Genomic DNA, 22,190 nt, shown 5'->3' on the forward strand with positions numbered 1-22,190 from the left:
CATATCTTGACAAATGGCTCAGACCTGAAACTTTGGTTATACATATTGCTTGTTTCTCTAGCATTTTTCTGCACAGATGATTCACAAAGATGTTAGCAAGACTAGAGGGCCCAAATTTCAAAGAGAGGCTGAATAGGTTGGGACCTCTTTTTCAAGTGACACTAGAGGCTGAGGGTGGCTTTAAAAAGGTACAGTGGAACCCCAATTAAATGCACCCTGATTTAATGTGAATTCAGATATAATGCGATGAGTCATTGGATTCCATAATGTCCACGTTCCATTCTTTGAGATAGGACATTAAGCCCATTTTAAAAGATGCAACAGATGTTTAGAAGTGGCACATCAAAATGATTTAGGAAGTACAGTAATGTTTATCTTGGTGGGAAATTCATCACATTGTTCGGGGATGGTGTATGTTGCTGAGAACGGAGGGGGGTGAGTGCTGCCGCGAATGGGGAGTGGGGGGGGGGGTGAGTGCTGCCATGAACAGAGGGAGGTGAGAGCTGCCGTAAACAGGGGGTGGTGAGTGCTACCTTGATCAATGTGCGACCCCACTTTTTTCACGATGCGATTTTTTAGGACCCCAACTATCATAACGGGGTTCCACTGTATACAAAATAATGAGGGGCATAATCACAGGCTTTTATGCAGGGAAGGAGTGTCTATCAAGAATTTGAATGAAGCCAAGGCTTTATCAGGTTTCCAAGTACAAGTTCAGTAAAACTCCCATTCATTTTAAGATCCCTAAATCCTTAACCAGCTATCACTTCCTTTCTATACAATTTCCCCATCATTTTGTCAAAACCTTATTTAAAAATTGGCAGATCAGATAATTAGTTATCATACATACTTGCAGAATGTACATGCACCAAAATTATTGCTTACTGCAGCTGAACAGGTACTTGTAAAGAAAAAGTATAATAACCAATGCAAAATTGAATAAATAAATATGAAGAAAACTTTGATTTTTGGTATCAACAAGCAAAAAATGACGACTCTTTCTTTGAATTGGATGAAGAGAAAGTACTTAGAATGCTTTGAATTGGGCAGCAATCAATAGAATTCCCTTAAGTTGTGAGAAATGCAAATAACATCCTAGTTCTGAAGGGTCTTTCACACAAAATGTTAACTTTCTCTTTCCATAGATGCTGTCTGACTGACTGAAATAAAGGTTAATTTAACATTGAATGTATTAGCATGTAGCGGCAGCTACACTGCTACTGAAAGAACACATAACCAGATGGGTTGAGCTCAGTGAGTAGAAAAACTGGTTAATTGCTGGCTGCCGGGCTGGACTTATACGCCCAGCCCAGACCTGGCTGAGAACCGCGCTGGGGGGCGCCGACGTCACTCAGGCGTCACGTGGTCCCCCAGCTTCTGAGCCTGGTGCTGAGAATAAGGGGAAACCACCCCCCCATGGCGCCATTTTGGCCGGCTGCCCCGCCGTGTGGATTACAAGCGGGGCCGCTTCGCCTGCCTAGTGGCATGCCGCCACAAGCACTCCATTTACTGCCACCCTCAAAGCATTTTACAACACAAATCCAATTGCATAGTTTCCAATACAAAGTATTGATAAAAATCAATGCTAGTCTATTGTAATCAATTCTCAAAAACTAAAAACCGTAAAAGTCTCCTAGTAGGTTAACAAAATGATGATTACCAAACAGTGACAAAAATTCAATTCTGTTCCTTATTGTAAAGTAGGAACAACAAAGGTAAAAGAGGACAAAACATCTTAAAGCCAGAGAATAAATTTGCAGATGTGAAACAAAATCCTACTATTAGCATTATTTTTGTGGTTATATTATGGAGCCATCTGCCATCTAGTGTTCCAAATGGAATAAGGAAACAAATTGATCTCATTCTGTGGGAGTGATGGACAATACTCCAGAAACAAAATAGACCATGCTCAACATAATACAAGCTAAAACTAAGCAAGCCATTCTAGCAAAATAGCATACAAGTAGTCTTAACGTAATATTTGGTCTTAATGTAATATATGGTGTTGTAAAGTGTCACTGAGTGTCAGTAAGTGAGAAATACCGAGCAAAGCATAAAATGCTGCCTCAAGTTAATGCAAGAGAAAGCAATCAAATTTGAAGTAATTTATAATCTAAAGTAGTATTTCTCAACTTGGTGATAAAGTTGTATTTTTAGTCAGGGCAATACTGAATACAAGTTTCTCCCCGTTCTTTGGCTTGGCTTCGCGGACGAAGATTTATGGAGGGGTATGTCCACATCTGCTGCAGGCTCGTTGGTGACTGACAAGTCCGATGCGGGACAGACAGGCGCGGTTGCAAGGGAAAATTGGTGGTGGGTTGGGGTTGGGTGTTGGGTTTTTCCTCCTTTGTCTTTTGTCAGTGAGGCTTCTATTACAAGCAGCTCTCAGTCACCATTTGGAGTCGTGCCTTTTGCACAGTTTCCCACTGCAACTTTGCAATGATCCAGAAAGCTAGAAGAAGGAAGGTGAGTTAATGTGCATGTTTTGAAATAAAAGATTTATTTAGAACACATACTGGAATAAGGGGGAATGCACAAAAGAGAACAACACAAGTACCACTGATAATATGCACGTTTAGCATTGCTGTTGGTGCAACACTATTACAGCACCAGCAACCTGGGTTCTAATTCAGCACTGTCTGTGAGGAGTTTGTTCGATCTTTCTGTGTCTGTGAGGGTTTCTCCCAGGTTCTCCAGTTTCCTCCCTCCCTCCAAAAATGTTCAAAGTTTGCAGGTCAATTGGTATATCTGGGTAGTACAGACTCCTGGACTGAAAGGGACTGTTACCATACTATACAAAATCACAAAAGCTCCCAGTGGTGTGGAAAAGGGGCTGAGCATCCCCACCACATTGGGGTGGTCTGTAAGTTTGTTATAGGTGGTCTGCAGTAAGAGATACTCAACAGAGAATAAAGGCTGAGAATCAGTGATATAAAACAAAAACAAAACTGTTCAATTAAAAATTAGAGTGACTATACACTGCATTGTAATACACACATGCACAGACACATCCATTAGAAAGGCAACATTCCCCATATACAATCTCATTACACAATTCAATTTTAATACAATATTCATGCTTTCCTCCAAAAAATTTTAGTTTAACATATAAAACTGTTCCAGCACATATTCCTGTTGACACATTTTAATCTTGTTCCCATTGATTTTGTTAATTTTATACAATTAGTATTTTCCTTCCTACAAATGCTCCAAACACAAGCATTTCTTTCATGTGGATTTAAACACTCCTTTTTCACATTCACTCATCATTCTGGGTACCAAGACCCATTTACTTGCATCAATCTGTCCCTAAATCAATCCTAATGAGTCATCCACCAATTTGCAGACAATGGATTTGTTAAGAGTGTGTGGAAGAATGCGCTATAATGGTTAACAATAACAATATACAACAAATAGCAATGAAAAGACCTTCCAATGTATATTTATTTTTTTATTAGGAATAGTTTTTAGATCTGATCATTTTTTTTCCATCTTTTCTTCAACCATTTATCTCCCTCACCTTACCATCAATCCCAATGAAACACACTGAGTTTTGCTGCTTATGTACATCTGGTAGGTGACAGGAAAGGAAAATGCACCCAGATTTTATTTTGAATTTTCAATCTAATCTACAAAATACACATCTCTCACTAATTCCGTCCCAATAATTCATTTTTGTTGGCAATTATGAACAAGTGATTGTCAATGGCCTAAGTTGTCTTAAATATTTCAATCCAAATACAGTAAAATCTCTGGTATCCAGAATTCAAGCAACTAGCAGCCTCAAGCATCTGGCAAAAAAAAAGAAAAATTAATTTTAAAAATTATATAAGAATGTAATAGGTAAAAATACACAAGTTTAAAATTGTAAGTAAATGTTCTCTGAAGTAACACAACCCTTTGGTGAAGATGGGTGCAAATATTCAGCTAGCAGAGTGCCTTGGTTGAACTTTGCTCATAGCAGCTGTTTGAATAAAATGATGTCGCCTGGATGAAGAGCTGGTTGATGCCGCTCAACATTGGGGTGACTCTTGTAAGGTAAAACATCATGAGATGGGAATGTGCAGGGCTGTAACAAGATGTGAATGCATCCTTGTACTTACAAGATAAGAGAGACATTGATGGATTGAGAGGCAGGAAGCTAGCAGGGAAAGGATAGCAACAGTTTTAGTCATTGGACAAGTAATGATATGATGATGTTCTAAGCACATATCCAAGGGTATAAAAAATCACCATTTTGCTGATAACGGCAGAATGCATTCTCCGACTAATATGGTTAGTCGCAAGTGTTACAATCCGGTAATAAAGAACAAAGAACCCTGATTTCGACTCAGTCTGGTGTTTGTCTCACTCATTCATGAACAAAGCAGACCTAACACTCTCTTAAAGTGTCTCCTTTTGCTGCTTAGTAAGAGTCGCTCCTGTCAGAGGCTTTATCTGTAAACATTGGGGGGGGGGGGTTAATTATCAACAATCTTATTTGTCTTTCAAGTAGCTCTGTGGAGGGGGAGGAACCTGCAGATGCCGCAATAGTTAAATGCTTTCAAAGAATGTGACTGAAAATAAAATATAATGCTTTAAGGTTCATATATTCATGCAAGTGGTTTGTTCAGTGCAAGTACAGTGTAGTATTTTTGTCTTTTAAACTTTATTCTTAATGAAGGTGTATTAGTTGGGCATTGTAAGAGTAAGCTTCAAGCAACTGAAACATCCAGCATCTACCAATCCCCATCAGTCAGGGTTGGCCAAACTTGCTTAACAGATCGAATGGAGTGCCATAGGAAGATGTTCCTGCCAGCGTGAGTCTGGAAGGCCTCTTGACTTGAGGGCCAGTTTGACAGCCTTCCAGACCGTGGCGTTTTCCTTTTCAACTTGCCCATTCCCTCAAGGGTTGTAGCTAGTAGTCCTGCTGGATGTGATGCCCTTTGCCAGCAGGTACTGATGCAGCTCTTCACTTTGTATATAGCTGGGATACCTGAACAGGACAAAAATGGAATCTAGGGCCTTTATGACTGACAAAGTGGATGTGTCTGGACATGGGATGGCAAGCAGGAAGCAGGAGTACTCATCAATGACAGAGAGGAAGAAAGTGTTCCCGTTCGTGGAGGGGAGAGGTCCCTTAAAATCAACACTGAGCCATTCTAAGGGCCTGGATAACTTAATCAGGTGCACTTTTGCAGGACGGTAGAAGTGTGCCTTGCACTCCACACAGACCTGGCAAGACCTGGTCATTTCCCTGATGTCTTCCATGGAGTAGGGCAGATTGTGCGCCTTGACAAAATGAGCCATGCGGGTAACCCCTGGATGGCAGAACTCATTATGCAGAGACCACAGTTGTCTAGTGTGTGCAGAGGCACAGCTTCCTCTGGATAAGGCATCTGGAGGGTCATTAAGGGCTCCTGGCTGATAGGCGATGTCATAATTGTAGGTGGAGAGCTCGATCCTCAACCTAGCAATCTTGTCATTTTTGATTTTTCCCCTCTTGGCATTATTAAACATAAATACGACAGAGCGCTGGTCAGTGAGGAGCGTTAATTTCCTACCAGCCAGGAAATGTCTCCAGTGCCTCACGGCTTCTACAATGGCTTGAGCCTCCTTTTCCACAGAGGGGTTTTGGAGCTTGTGGCCTTGCAATGTCTGAGGAAAAAAATGCAACTGGCCTGATTGCCTTGTTGAGGCCACATCCGAAGCGTCGCTTTCCACCTGGAAAGGTACATTCTCGTCCACCGCCTGCATGGCAGCTTTCACCAGGTGGTTTTGGAGGTAGTTAAAAGCCGTTTGGGTTTCGGCCGAGAGGAGAAAAGAAGTGGCTTTTATGAGAGGTCAAACCTTATCAGCGTATTGAGGGATCCACTGGGCGTAATATGAGAAAAACCCCAGGCATCTCCTCAAAACTTTCATGATCCTGGGAAGGGGGAGCTCTAACAGGGGGTGAATCCTATCAAGGTCGGGGCCAATGATGCCGTTCCTTTAAAATGCAGACTTGTTCATATTAATCAAATGTTTCTGAAACTAATCTCTCATTGATCACTGAAAATTAAGATGTCAGTCTTATCCTCTGTGCTTTATAAGCATTGTATCAACAAATTGGCATGTAATGTACAATCAAGTGTTACAATCTCCAATTAAGCAACTGTCATTCCCACAGGTGGGAAATTTTGCACTGGTTCAACACATTTGCCACTTTCCTTGGTACTTCACGAGGAAAGGTTCTGCATAGTCAACACCAATTTGCTCTATAATGCTTCTCCCTCTGACATAAACCCAAAAGCATCACCTGCAGTTACTAAACCTTCTGATTTAACATATTTGTTCTTAAAGGCTACTGAAATACGATGCAAGCAAAAGCTGCAATTTATTTAAAAAGTTGGAGGATTGTCCCCCCAGAAACAAAGCTGTTGAAGAAAAAGTCAATTAGGACAAGATTCTTTCAGAGGGTCAGCATTTGCAAAATGGACAACGACAATGGACAATATTCAATGCTTCTGCAATCCAATAAATGAATAATAAAAACAATTTTGCAATCACCATTTGCACATCAAGACCTCACGACTTGCTCTTCACATCTTTTCCTACACGTAGAAAGGAAAAGAATGGACTTGCATTAGACAAGCCCATCAAGATTCTGAAACCTCAAAGGAGCCAAAAGCATTCCAGCAAATAGAAAATGTCATCAATGTTTGTGAACTACCTTCTCTTGGTCTGCATTGTAGAAAAGCAGGAAGATGAGAAATAAGGTTGCAGAGTTAGGCCAATGGCAAGAAAAAAAATATTGTTGACAGATTCATGAATATCCAAACTTGGTAAAGGGGTCTTAGCCCAAAATATTGACCATTTATTTTCATAGATACTTCCTGGCTCCAAGAGTCACTTCAGCTTCTCAGTTCAGTTAAGATTCAGCATCTGCAGTTTGTATTTGTCCATAAAAATATACTCTTGTAATGACACAGGTAGCTACCATTTAGCTCCCTGAGGATGTCCCATTCCCCCTATTTTCCTATAACCCTGCAACTTGAACATTTCCATCAACTCACCTTTGATTCTTTCACGTATTAATTGATATTAAGAGACAACCTAGACATCAAATATGCTAGCATAATATGGGAGAAAACCAGAGCACCCATGGGAAATGTGTGGTTATGAAGAAAATGTGCAAACTGCATTAAGGGGGTAGGGTCAAACCCTGGAAGTGCAAATAGAACTGCTTTGGAAAGGACAAGGAGGTGTTAATTGGACTGAAGTAATGGAAAACATGGACTATTGTTTTAAATAACAGATGTCCTGACTCTGAAAATGATTCTCGACTGGTTGAAGTTTGCTGTTCTATGAGGAGTCATGTGGTTTTGCAAACAGAAAAAAGGAAAAACGTGATTCTTGAGAAAGGAAAGAGTGACACACAGAGTCAGATTTGCAGCAGAAGTGGTGCTGGAGGCTACAAGAGTGGCACTCCTGCTATAAGACCCCATTTTGAAGACGGGTTTTGAGTTCTGAGTTCAGCCTATTCTCAACTCTTGTAGTCAATTACAAGAGGATGTGGCTGGTTAATGTATTTCTCCCGGAATAGGGGAAAAAGAAGAAATCTCTGTGGTATCCTGGAAGAAGATTATATTTTGAAAAATCCAAGAGGGGGAAAATTTCTTCAGCAAGACACTGAAGTGGCTGATTGAAGGAGGTGTGTGTGTCCAATTAGCAACCTATATCTCTCTCTGAAACCAACAAAGACCTTCCTTTGTGATAACAATTTAAAGCACCAGAGCCTGGCGAAGATCATAAATGTTCAATTCTGTGCATATTTTGCTAATTACCCAATATCAGTGATTTTGGAGAAATGAAAGGTGAATGATTGGACAGTGAAACAAAGAACTTTCCTGAACACATACACATTTTATACCCGTGAGCTTAGAGTTAGAAGGGGTTGTTAGGTTAGGTCAAGTTAATAGCAATACGTTAAAGATTGATATTATTATGTCTGAAGAAAATTAAAAGCAACTTTTGTTTAAGTAACCATTGTCTTGGTGAATTTCTGACATTGCAGGTTTTTTTTGACTCCTCTAGTGACTTGTTAAATAAAATTTAACAAGTTTCTAAAATTGTTCAACGGTCTTACTGCCTACAGGAAGCAGTTTCCCAGCCTGGTAGTGCTGGGTTTTATGCTCTTGTACCTCTCTTTGAAGATTGTGTCTCAAAGATACTGCGGGCTGGATGTTAAGGGTCTTCAATGATTCAGAGCCCTCTAATCACTGCTCCGTGTAGATGTCATCGATAGAGGGAAGGGAAAGCGTAGTGATCTTCTCAGCAGTCCCCAATTATCTTCTTAGCAGTTTTAAGCACCCTTCGTACTGACCTCCAATCTGATGCTTTAAAGCCACCACACCCAGTCAGGACGCTCTCAGCATCCTGTAGAATGCTGTTAAGATGGTGGCTGGTAGTCTTGCCCTCCTAAACCTCCTTAAGAGTTGTAGATGCTGTTGCACCTTCCTGACTAATGAGGAGCTGTTGTGAGTCTCGGATAAGTAGCTTTAATGGACATCAAGGGATTTTGTGCTCCGCACTGTCTCAATGATGGAGCCATTTACACGTAGTGGGGAGTGGTCTTTGTTCCTCCTGAAGTCGACAATCACAGCCTTTGTATTGCCCACATTGAGACTTATGTTGTTGCTCTTGCACCACAGTACAAGGCCAAACATCTGCAAACTTGATTATTCTGTTGGAGCAGAACTTGGCAGTACAGTTGGGAGTTAATAGCATGAACAGTGGCAGGTTGCGTATGCTGCTCTGAGGTGCACCAGTGCTCAGTGTGATGGGACTTGAGGTTTTACTGCCAATCTAGACAGACCTTGGTCTTTCAATCAAGTCCAGGATCCAGTTGCAAAGAAAGGTACAAAGTTCCAGCAAGGACAGTTTATCTGTCGGCCTCCGAGGAATGATTGTGTTGAATGCCAAGCTGAAGACAATGTAAAACAGCCTGGTGTATGAGGCATCATTCTCTAGGTAAGTCACGACAGAATGGAAGGTCAGGGCTAATGCATCATGTGATGATCAGTTTGGCAAACTGGAATGGGTCCACTGTCACTGGTAGATGCGCTTTGATACGCTCCATTATCAGTGGCTCCAAACACTTAATGATCATGAAGCTTAGTGCCACTAGATAGTAGACATTTAGTCCAGCTACCATTGCTCTCTTGGGCACTGGGATTATGATGGCTGACCTGAAACCTGCAGGGACAATGGACTGCTGGAGTGAGATACTATATTGAAGATGTCCATTAGACCCTCAGTAAGCTGATCCTCAGCACCCAATCAGGTATGTTATCTGTCCTGCTGCTTTTTGTGGTGCACCCTGGATAGGATCCTCCTCACCTATATAAGCTGCTGCCATGCAGGATGCATGTTCCTCAGGGAGGAGAGAGAATTTCCTGGTGGCAAGTTGATTTCCACATTAAACCATGTATAGAAAGTGTTCAGCCTGTCCGGAAGGGAGGCATCATCACCACTGACCCATAAGATTGGCTTGTGGTCTATTATGGTTTTCATACCTTGCCAATATGCATCTTGTGTCACCAGTGTTGCAGTTATCTGGATCTTATGCGTGTACCCTGCTTTGCCTTCCTGATTGCTCAGGAGACTCAGCCCTTGCTGTCCTAGTGCCATCTTATCGCCTGGATCAAAAAGCAGAATCCTGAGCTTTAAGTAGTGCACAGATCTCCATGTCTAGCCATGGTGTATGGTTTGCCTTGACTGTGAAGTGTTTGGTAACTATGACATCCTCCATACACTTACCGATGTAGCTGGTCTCATTGTATACTCATTGATGTTGATGCAGTTGTTGTAGGCAGTTCTGCAGCTCTGCTGTAGTTTCTCCCAGCCAAGTTCTGATCTCCCTGCAAACTGATTTGACTCATCTCATCAATGGTCAGTATGCTGGATTAGCAGAATGGAAATATGGTCCAAGATTCCAAGGTGGGGTGGGGGTAGCCTTGTACACTGCAGGGTCATGGTGGGGAGTTAATGTGCTGTGGTAGCAGCACTATGGTGGCATTACAACTCCTAGGAGGCATCGAACCAGCCATGTGAATCAGGCCATCGAATCAGCACATGACTACGTCAGCGCGAGATTCTGGCTTTTAAACGGTTGCGCAGGTGATTAAGAGTAAATCCTTTTGATTCACTCTAAAAACTGTAATTCCAGTGGTGACAATTCGTGACCCCGACAAGTCCAAAAAAATATTTTTTGGACAAACAGACTCTGCAGCTGTTGGTGTGAAGCTGCCACCTTTCTGGACAGCTGAGCCTGAACTGTGGTTCCAACAGGCTGAAGAACAATTTCACCTTCACAAAGATGAATTGGACACCACTCAGTATTACCATCAGTATTACTATGTGATCCACCACATACCAGCAATATGACACTTTAAAAGCACTTTTATTACATGTATATGGTACGTCCTCATAGGTAAAGGGCAGCTAAACTACTACATTTCAATGGATTGGGAGACTATGCCCCTTCAGAACTAATGGATGAAATGCTCTTCTTGGCAGCTGGTGAAAGGCCCAATATGTTATTCAAGCAGCTCTTTTTAGAACGAATGCCAGATGATATTAGGCTCTCATTATCCAAGTGTTCATTTGAAGACCCAAGGGCAGTAGTGGCGAAGGCAGACATTCTATGGCTGGCTAAAAAGCACAGCAAGGAAAGACAAGTCTGCACAACCAACCCCTCTGATACTGACCCCATGTCACACTCTAGTGCTCTTAGCATATCACTCCCTACAAGCAGGCAATGCTCCAAGACAAGCAAGCACCCTGTGAACACCTTGTCTTGGTGTTATTATTACAGGCATTGGGGAGTAAGTGCCTTCCGCCCTGTCAATTTGCAGGAAATGCCCAGGCCAACCACCAGTAGGGGCTATGGCAGTTGGCAAGAAACCTGCAAGCCTACTATATGTATGGGACCAGTTGCCCCATCGAAAATATCTGGTGTACATGAGTTCAGAAATTAGTGTATTTCCACCCACCAGTTTTGACACACACCATCCTACCCCGGACCTGCAACTACGAGCAGTTAACAGTTCCAACATTCTGACCTTTGGCACCAAGAAGATGAATGTCAAGTTCAAAAATCATCTCTACACTTGGCCATTTATTATAGCAGCAATATCCTGACCTTTGCTTGGTGCAGATCTTCTTCGGCCTCAATCATTCCTCGTCAACTTAAAAGGGTGTTGGCTAATAGATGGAACTACTTTTTAGATTATTCCTCTGCCAGACACCTATACCCTTAGTCTGTGCCTTTAAACATTAAGTCAACCAGTAAATGAATTCTCCAAGCTGATTGAAAGATTTCATTGACATCTCAAGTCAGCCTTGATGGCTCAGTTAGAGGGCCTAATCTGGGCTGAAGAGCTGCCCTGGGTATTAGAACAACTCCAAAGGAGGACTTCCAAGCTTCATCTGCAGAGCTGGTGTACAGCGTACTGTTGGTGGTTCAAGGGAGTTTGTCCCCTACTATTCCAACTCCAGGACCTTATAGGATGATCAGACAAACAAGGACAACCTGTATTTTGGACATTGGAGGGAAGCCACAGTCTTTCACTATTGACAGGCTTAACCAGCTCATATGGACAAGTCTTCTCCACTGCAGCAGTCTGTCGCAGAGGTCGACAACCTAAAAGACAGACAAACCTTTCTGCCGGTTCTGTGTGTGGGGGGGGGGGGGTGGGGGGGGGGTGCTGTAGCAGTGCTATGGTGGCTCTACAACTCCCAGGAGGCATCGAACTGGCCATGTGACGTCAGTGCATGTTGAGCGTGTGATTCTGGCTTTTAAAAGGTTGCGTGGGCGATGAAAGGTAAATCTGTTTGATTCACTCTGGAAATGCCTTGCGTGGTTATTTCATTGTTTCCACTGCAATTCTAGTGGCCACACTGTCGTTTTGAAAGCGGAGAGGGCAGCATGTGGTTCGTTTTTGGAGACAATGACCGTAACTGCAGTGAAGAGCTTGCATTCTTCAGTCTGAGATTATCCAGGTAAACAGAGGTCATCTAGTGGTACTCTTAATTATCCAGTATTTATGCATTTTTTTTCATTTGCTATCTTGCATCAGTATACAGCAGAGGAGTCCCTCAGACCCTTTCACTGGTTTTAAAGTGGCTCCATTTATTTCAAACTACTATATTTCTCCCATCTTTTCAGTATGTCAGTTAGAAATACGCAGCAAAAAGTACAAAGTGAAAACCTGACCTGACATTGAAACAGAAGACAGAAATGTGAAAGACAGTAAAATCATCATGTTTAAGGATTCACTGCCTCAGTGCTTTGCAAATTTAGTGATAAAACATTTCAACAATTTGAAAGTTTAGTCATAAAGTGTGTAATATACGTAAATGTTTTACATTTTAAATTTAGACATACAGAATGGTAACAGGCCCCACAAATCCCCATATGCTTTTGAATGGTGGGAGGAAACCCGAGCCTACAGAGGATGCTCATGCAGACGCTGGGAGAATGTACAAGCTCCTACATAGACAGCACCAAATTTTAAACCATGATTTTGTTCTTCCCACATTGATTTCTATTAAACAATTCTCAACTGGCATATTCATGCAGCTCTCACCCACCATTTCCCTTGGATGCTGGATAGCTGAGAGTATGCTCCAAACAGGTTGGGAGACCACTTGGGAAGAAGTATCAGATGGAGTAGGTGCTATGCTTAGGAAAACATTAGCTAACCAGTTGAATCAAATCTCAACAAGCATCTCCGTCACATTATGCTCAAGCATTCATGCTGCTCTACATGAGAACAGACTGCAGGTGCAATAGGACCATCTCAAAAGTACAAGTGCTTTGTGAGCCAGAGAATACACTGGACATACCAAGACAGTAGTAATGTGAGCTTAGAAGAAATGACGGGGTTGTCACCAGAAGTTCTATGATTGTGTTCCACACAGTCAAAAGACTAAGACTTCTTCTTCTTTGGCTTGGCTTCGCGGACGAAGATTTATGGAGGGGGTAAAAAGTCCACGTCAGCTGCAGGCTCGTTTGTGGCTGACAAGTCCGATGCGGGACAGGCAGACACGGTTGCAGCGGTTGCAGGGGAAAATTGGTTGGTTGGGGTTGGGTGTTGGGTTTTTCCTCCTTTGCCTTTTGTCAGTGTGGTGGGCTCTGCGGTCTTCTTCAAAGGAGGTTGCTGTCCGCCAAACTGTGAGGCGCCAAGATGCACGGTTTGAGGCGTTATCAGCCCACTGGCGGTGGTCAATGTGGCAGGCACCAAGAGATTTCTTTAGGCAGTCCTTGTACCTTTTCTTTGGTGCACCTCTGTCACGGTGGCCAGTGGAGAGCTCGCCATATAACACAATCTTGGGAAGCCAGTTGGACCAACATTTTCAAAGTTCAGAGATATTATCAGAGTACATACATGATATCACTTACAACTCCTTAATTTTCATACAGCCCAGGTAACTTTTACTTATGCGTTGTGCAAAAAAAAGTACTCGAGATAAAATACATATACAAAAGAAAAATGTTAACAAAGAAATGAAAACTGTGTGCAATACAGGAAAAAAAAACTATCCAGTATTAAGTAAAGTGCAAAGTAAGAATCCTTAAACTAGTCTCTGAGTTTGTTGTTTAGGAGTCTGATGGCAGAGGTGTACCAATTGTTCCTGAACCTGGTGGTATCTTGAGTCACCTATACCTCTTTCCTGACGGTAGCAGTGAGAACAGAGCATGTCCTGGGTGATGTGGACCCTTGATTGCTGCTGCTCTCTGAATACAGCATTTCCTATAGATTTTCTCAATGGTGTTTTTGCCTGTGATGTACTGTTGCACTCAGAAGTATTGGTGCCCCACTATCAGGCCGTGATGCACACATTCCACTTCACATCCTTGGAGGTTTGATAAGGTTTGCAATGTCATACCAAATCTGAAGTGCTTCCTTCATGATGACAATAGTCTGTTGGTCCAGGAAAAGTCCTCAAAGAGTGATTCCCTGGAATTTAAATTTGCTCACCCTCTCCACCGCTGATCCCTGGATCGTATACCTCTGCTTTTCCCTTCAAGTCCACAATCAGCTCCTTAGTTTTGGAGATAACAAGTGGAAGGTTGTTAGTCATTGTCATCATGGCTAGCCCTCGAAGTTGAGGATGATGGTCTTCGTTCCATTGTTGGGTACTCAAATGGCTTACCAGTCCAATCTTGGAAAGTGGCCCACAGAGCAAAGATGCTTGTGCATGTATTTGTATGTACTTAATGTTGCACTCCCAGAAGCACTTCACAAATCAACCAACAAGTACCAATGGCATAAAAACGATGATGACTGGAGCTAATGGATTTGTTGCAGCCTACATCTACCTTCACAGCCGTTGAGTTTGAAGTATCTTTGTTCACTTGTTCCACTGTTGAGGACTTGGTTGGATTGTTCTTTGTCAGGGACCTCACCCTCTACTTTATTGACATGGTTGACCCTACCAGAAGCATAGCTCCAGATGGCATCACTCTCAGGATCTCAGGACCACACGTTTCTCCATCACAAGGTAACAATTCATAGAGTTGTTAGAACACCATGCTGACTCATTATTGGATTGTTAACAGGTTTTAAGTTGCAAAGAGGGGTGAAGGCAGCAAAGGGAATGTCTGATAGGGTAGAGATAAATACTGACTGGGACAAGTAGTGTTGCTGTCTGAGGAAGGTTTAATCCCACCATCCTCAGCCATATGTAACCTTTTTTGCTAAGGCCCCCCATAGGGCTCTGCTCAAAGTTCATGGATCCCCTTGTGAAGTAGTCCAGTTTAATGGATTTCTTCAGTACCTCTCAACAATTACAAAAACAAAAAGATTTTATTCCAGTCCGTGGTCCTCCTTAAATGTGTTCAACCCTGGGGAGGGGGTGGGGGGTGTATGGCCCCCATTCAGAATGGCTGATCCACATCATGCCACACTGGAACATCGTGGCCACTATTCCAAAAATTGAATGGTTTTCTATTGTGTAACAAGGAAGAAACAAGATAATAAAATAAAAATGCTAGACTCAGCTGGAAAGTTATTTCACCACAACTAATTTTACCTCTCATGCTATCTGATCCAATTATATTTTCCACATATATGGAAATAAAGCAGAATTACATTACCTTGTTCAGAGCCTCTCAAACACATTAGACAAATTTAGCCTTCAATATAAAGACTACCAAGACATTGGAGGGTTGCAAAGGATTTAGTTGATGTAATAGAGATCAAGGATGACTCTCAAAGCCTTAAACCACTTCCAGAAAGCAGGTTGGAGCACAAGCCCATCTGTATGGGTGGTGTTCAACTGCAGATAAAAGCACCTTACATTTATGCACAAATACTGTTGGCTCATATTTATGCTTTAGCTAAGAAAATACACTAAATGCCCACGATTTCCTAAAAATTAAGCAAATTCAGCAAGTCCCATTGTATCTCAGCAATCTAGATCTATCTTGGTATGGAAACGACTGCCCATGATCACAAGCAATTGCAGTTACAAATGCAATTCAGGCCATCATGCAAACCAACCTTGTCTCCAGCAACATTTCCAGCTACACAAGGAAAGCAGAAAACATTGAAAGAAACCATCACACCCTGATGATACTTCTCTCTTCCACTTGATCAGAAGTTGAAAAACCACCACCTCCATATTCAAGGACTTACCACTTTTATTGGATTCTTGAGATGAAAGGTGATGTCAGTCTCACAAACCCTACCTTGTTACTAGTGTGTGGAGGAGGCATGGCCTCCCTGCCTATTGTTGGTGATCATGTGGCCTCCCCATTTGAAACTCATTTGGAAGTCACATCACATGGTGTACCTTTTATTTTACTTAAAAGTTACAAATTGTAGACAAAGTTATGGTTTTCAGGAGGAGTGTCAGTTAAGATTGGGCTCAGACCTTGCCATTGGTTGGTTCAAAACACCTAGCATCCTTATTGGCTAGAGTTCTGTATTTAGCAACAGCACAGAGGACACTCACTCTCTCCTTGTGGTGATTGACCTGGACACCACTTCATGCCAGGTTGCTACTGCAGACCTCACTTGGAAGGGTCACATGCAAGGTGAACACTGCACCGAAGCTGAGCAGTGGTGATGTTATAGCTCAAATCACTATAGATCAATATTGGCAGTAGAGCCACTGCTCTCAACTGGCCAGGGGTGTGACAGCATGCATGTACCCTTGCCTCTCAATTAATCAGGGTTCAAGAGTATGCGTATTCTCCTGTGGATAGTGGTACCAGATCCACCTCTTATTCAGGTATAACGCCTACTTAAAGTGTGTGAATGCACATCCAGAGATGGCAATATTTAAAAATTTGAACTGGTACACCACAAAGCAACCTGCATTTTTAGCTATTCCATTGCAACTTTTTTGTGCCACACTTCTAAATCGGATTGTTTTACCAGTGATCAAGTTAGTTAAATCATTAAGAAGCCACTCATTGAATGGTCAAAGTTCTGATTTATTGTTGGTACATGCATAATATTTCATACAACCCTGAAAATGTTTTTCCCTGGGGCCAGGCAGAATTAGCCCAACAGCCAATTCTATAAAATGCATTAGAAATGCAAAATATTTTGTATACACTGGTACATTTTCTTTCAACAAATGATAAATTTACTAAGCTTTTAGTAGGCCATCTAAATGGTAAAATTGCTACTAAAATCAAATTGAAGCCAAGAAATTACAGCTGAACTGAAGTTACACTTTAAGATTATAAGGTCAAGTGGACAGTTTTAAATTCTGAAAACAATGGATGCTTTCAATTGATGCAATCTATTCCATTAGTCTTACTAAGCAAAAGTTCTCATGTTAGCTCAAACTTCTGTTCCTCAGTCATCATCTGCCAATGTAATTGAAACCCAGATGTCGACAAAAAAAATTAAAGCAACAGATATTGTTGGGTTGGAAATTTTTTTTATAAGGGGAAAGATCAATTTTGATACATTGCAAAACAAAGACAGTAATATAATTAAAATCATTACACACCAAACAGTATATTGATGATACAAATTGAAAAATTACCAAGCCTCACCATTATTAAAGCACGACATTCATAGAATCCCAAACATACAGATGGCCAATTTCAAATGCACTAATTAATATATACTGATTTTTTTTAAAAAGGGCTCAAATACTGTTCAATATTCTTCCTTTCCTTTTGTTCATGGGGAAAAAAAGGTCAGTACCGTGGGCTGAAGGGCCTGTACAGTACAGAGGAATTCTATGTTCTTAATCCCATACAGTTTTGGTTAGAACTTGGATAGTACCAATGAACTAGCCAATTTGTTCCTCAACATCAAATAAATCAGGTTAATTTTCTACACTGCAGCTGCAATATTTCATTTCCGGCAAAGCATGTTGGGACAGGGTTTAAACTTAGGCATGCAGCACAGTAACAGGCCATTTTGGACCACGAGACTGTGCTGCCCAATTTACACCTAATTAACCCACACCTGGTAAGTTTTGAACAGTGGAAGGAAACCAGAACCCCTGGGGAAAACCCACACGGACATGGGGAGAACATACAAACTCTTCACAGGGGTTCGAAACCAGAGCTCCAATCACTGGCGCTGTAGCAGTGTTGCACTAACCGCTACACTAACTGCCGCCCAAATTAAAAGTTTGAGACAAATGCAATGCAGTTTTTATTTTTGGCTATCGTCCAATTGATTTGCTTATTCTTCACAAAGAAATGACATGTACACTGGCCTTTCATTTCCTCTCCAGAGGATCAAGATCATTACGAATGGTCAGGTTCTTTGATTGCAGACATTCAGTTTATTGGAATCAGCTCTACAAGGCCATTGTGATTTCCCCAAGTTTAGGATTGTACATATATTTGCACCATCTAAACAAAATCTAGAAATGTCAACTTTAGAAAAGTCATTCAGCCCATTTACACACATTCATTAGTTAACAATAAATTTCTTTTAATGTTAATTGCCAAACAGCATTATGGCCAGGTTCTACCCATTTACTGAAAATCATCCATTTGGTATAAATCTCAATAAAAAGGTACTTTGGTAGTGGAGGTTAGTGGACATGCAATCCATTTTTTAGACTAATAATCCAGAGGTGCAAGTTCAAGTCTCACAATAGCTATGGAAAATACAATTAACCAATTTGAAAATCTAAAAACATCTTAGTAATGTGATGATTACCAGGTTTTTGATCAAAAACATTATTAATATTCTTCATGACATGAGCCACACTGTCTTTTTCTGGTGTGGCTTCTAATAAGTGATGTCTTAAGGGAGGGAATGTTCTTGGGATCCTCCATTGATTTCAGACAGACATCAAGGCTCAAAGACTTCTACTGAAATTTCCATCCACTTTCTCCAACCTCATTCAGCTCCTAAATTAATGTTCCTTCATACTGAACAAATATGAAGAGCACAAAGTTGCAGTCAAATTTACTGGGTGTGGGATGTTATTCAAGTGCCTCACTGATCAACTGAGTTTCAGAGCAATTGTTGAATTGAGTCAGAGGGAAGTAACTCAGGAATGCATGATACAAAATGATTTAGCACCCAAAGTGCCAGACAATATCAAAGAATTTACACATGATTTTCAACATAATTACTTTAGCCAAGTCCTCCACTATCAGCATGTTTGTAAGGAGCAAGGGAATGAGGGTGGTGGGAGGGTGTTAGCTTTTATTAGAAACTCAATTGGATCATCACATTTATGGTTACACAAGCAAATAAGAATCTTGGTATCCAGGGAAAGCCTTTGAACAAGCCACATCAGGATGTGATGGAAAACTACATGCACAAATGAATGCAGGTGAACACTTAGCACTATTCACCTCAAACCTCAATTCCATTTCACCAGGGTTGCAGTATGCATCATTTAGAAAGTAGGTTACTAGCTCACCTAGGTCACACCAACACCAGAGCCCAAATCCACAACTTCCCAGCATGCATGACAGGAGGTGTATGGCAAAGTGACCACTTCAAAATTCTCCAAATATACACCATCCCAATTTAAAAACAGATTAGTGTTCCTTCATTGTCACCTAGTTTAAATTCTGGAATTCCAATATTAACTTTGTAGGAATGCCTTGAGCATTTAGACTGCAGTGGCTCAAGGACCTGACTCACATTTCTCTATGAATGACAAATACTTGGTGTGCCAGTGATAACTATCCACTTCAAAAAAAGGAATTAAAAATGCAAGTGCTACTTGCATCTTTCCTGACTAATCTTTGGTCTCCAACATCTATTTTTACCTTGCATCACCCCTTCTCAATTCTTAAGACTTTTCCTTCCCACTCACCTGAGTGCACACTACTATCTAGAAGATATTTGACTGGATTCCTCAGAAAACAAATTGTGGCAATTTGGTATATGTTATAAACAACTTTCACTGCATCTTACTTTTCCTTATTACATTTTCCTGTTCTGATGATTGGTAACCAATCTTCAATATTGTCAATGCCTTTCCATGTTACCCAGTGCTTCTAGCACTCTATTAAATTGTCAATTCTGAATAATTGTGGACATTTTCCAAATTAATCCAGGTATTGGGAGATTGCAGTCTATGCCACATCCAGGTCCTCTCCACCTTCTCAAATTAGTTCAATTCAATCTCTTCCTCTTCAATCCAAAAGTTATGTATTCCTTCCCACAAAGACAATTTTATCTGGTCAATTTTATATGGCAATTCTTCCTGTAGTCAATAAAAGCAAAACAATAGTCCATTCAAAAAAAAAAGTCATTCAATATTATAGCTAATTTACATCAGTGAATTAATATTATCCATTAATTCTTGTAAGAAACTTCATCTTGAAGGCATGCCATAACTACATCTCCATAATCCTTCAGCCGAACAAACTTTTTCACTGCATTCCTGACACACCAGAGACTCTAGTCTAGAAGTCTCTTAGAAACTTGATTTTTAACATGAGGAAAAAGTGCTGCTATTTAAGTGGATTGGACAAATGTACCACTCAACCAAGCAAAATGACAGCTATAAGCTCTTAAGCAATTGGTGGGTCAACTGAAGAGCAATGTATGCAGAGATATGACAAATGAAAAAAATGCAATTCATGAGAAATTCAAAAAATTGAAACCAGAATCCTTGCAAGACCAGCACCTGAGAGCTGCGCAAGGTAAAATTTCCACCTGAAGGTAGAAACAAAGAATGGAGATCTACAAATGGCTAGAAGCTTACCAGTGAGCTGCTATAGAGATTTTTTAAAAATTGTCAGTGTTAAAGAATATGGCAGCATTGGTAGGACTAGAGTTGATCTTGCACACGATTAAAGCACAAAATTCCATACAAGGAGTCAACTGAAGACTAAAACCAGATTACACAAAACAGTATGCCATTGACCCTGTTCTGTCATTCAATAATGGTTGATCTGGCCATGACTCCACTCCATCCCCCTGCCTTTTATTTATAACCCTCAATTCCCTACCACATTAAAATGGTCTTAAATATATTTAATGAGGGCGCCTCTACTGCTTCCTTGGGCAGTTAATTACAAATTCACTACCTCTGGAAGCAGTTTCTCCTTATATCTGTATTAAAAATAAAAAGATTGATAATATTTCAGCATTTTAAAATGAAAGGTTAGAAATGATCTATTGGATCAGGAAAACTAACATTCCAAACATCCAAGCAGAGATATTAGACCAATGTTAGGGCAGTGTTATCTACAGAAATGCAGCCTTTTGTATATTGAACTAAGGCTCTTTGACAACTCAAGTAGGCAGATGTACAGAATCATTAAAGTTGGAGAAACTAAGCAGGTCATACAGCATCCATAAGAGTAATCAATGTTTCAAGCTTGGAACTTTATTCAGGAAATCTTTACCTCATTGCTGTTTGTAATATCTTTGTCCAACAATTACATTTCTGAAAATCCAACACTTAAACTTTGATGTATTTGGATGCAAAGATTGGGAAAGCTGTGACTGAAATGAGCACTCTTTATAAGGAAGAAAATGTGGAAGAAACTGAACCCAGCTGACAAAACTGATGCAGATCAAAAAGGCAGTAAAGAATCCAGAATCTGTGCTGAGCCAGGTTAAGGAGTGGGGGGGCAAGATGTGAAAATCTTATGAGAAACTCAAGGATGAGGTGAAAACATACATTTTCACTATCCACAATGGCTAAAATCATTGGTGGACTATGACAGGGAGAAATTCTTACAAGATAGATGAAGGAACCTAAATAAAATGAAGAACAGCAGGCAAAATAGTTTGGTAGTAATTGCTGGATTGACTTGATGCAAAGAACATATTGGAGCAAAGGTATGTATTAGCATTTCAACACTAATCCAACTTTCAGCCCCACAAGTACATTAGCTCCACCTTACCAACCCCTACTGTTGTCATTGGGTGCTGAGACAAAGACTGATATTGAATTCACCGTCGCATCAGCTGAAGAAAATTAGATGCACAATTTACGGGTGCAAAGCAAAGATGTGTTCCTGCCTCAACCAAAAAAGTCTAATCCCAGATGGTTCAAATGGAGACTGGGGTGTAGTTTAAAAGTTTGTGAAACCAAAGTCTGCAGGCAGATCAGTAAAAATACAAAAGTGCTGGAGGTTGTGCAGCATCCATTGGAGGTGAAGACATATAACCAACTTTTCAGGCCTGAGTTCTTCTTCCCCTCTTGTGCATCTTCACCTCTTATTGATGGTGTGAGACCTGCTGAGTTCCTCCAGCATTTTTATACAAATTCTAGGTCGACTTCCAGCTCGATATTTGTGTAGGAATTCAGTGACCACCAGATGATTGAATATATATGACTGCACATCAGATTAGAAAGAACAGCTTGAATACAGGATTGATCTTGTTAGGGCTTGCTTCCATTGGTCTGTGATCATCAGCAAGGACAAACAATATTTTAAAAACAGTTTGCTGAGCTCAGGAAATGGTATTCTTGAGGAAAAGGCAACAGAAACCCATTGCATCTAATTTTTGCAGTGAACAACTCAAGCAACTTGTGGAAGATGGTTTTGGGTCTATCCTATGGCAGAACCTAATCAATGTATAAACTAATGCCAGGCCAATATCAAATGAACACCCAAAACTTTAGACTCCACAACCCCCAAAGATTAACTTCATTTGCAATTTTAAGTTACTTGACATCAGCTTCACTAATCAAATAATCTTGGTGTTCTTTAGAACCTCAGATTTGAATGCAACCAATTATATGAACTTCCTGTT

The 22,190-nt window shown here is 40.9% G+C and overlaps 1 protein-coding gene across 1 annotated transcript in view; it reads right to left on the reverse strand.

The window, feature by feature from the left end:
* LOC138743325 (kelch-like protein 3) overlaps nt 1-22,190 on the reverse strand; it is a 169,615-nt gene that overhangs the window by 127,690 nt on the left and 19,735 nt on the right. The window lies entirely within an intron of this gene.

Source organism: Narcine bancroftii, chromosome 9, assembly GCF_036971445.1.
Source record: "Narcine bancroftii isolate sNarBan1 chromosome 9, sNarBan1.hap1, whole genome shotgun sequence".
Lineage (NCBI taxonomy): Eukaryota > Metazoa > Chordata > Chondrichthyes > Torpediniformes > Narcinidae > Narcine > Narcine bancroftii.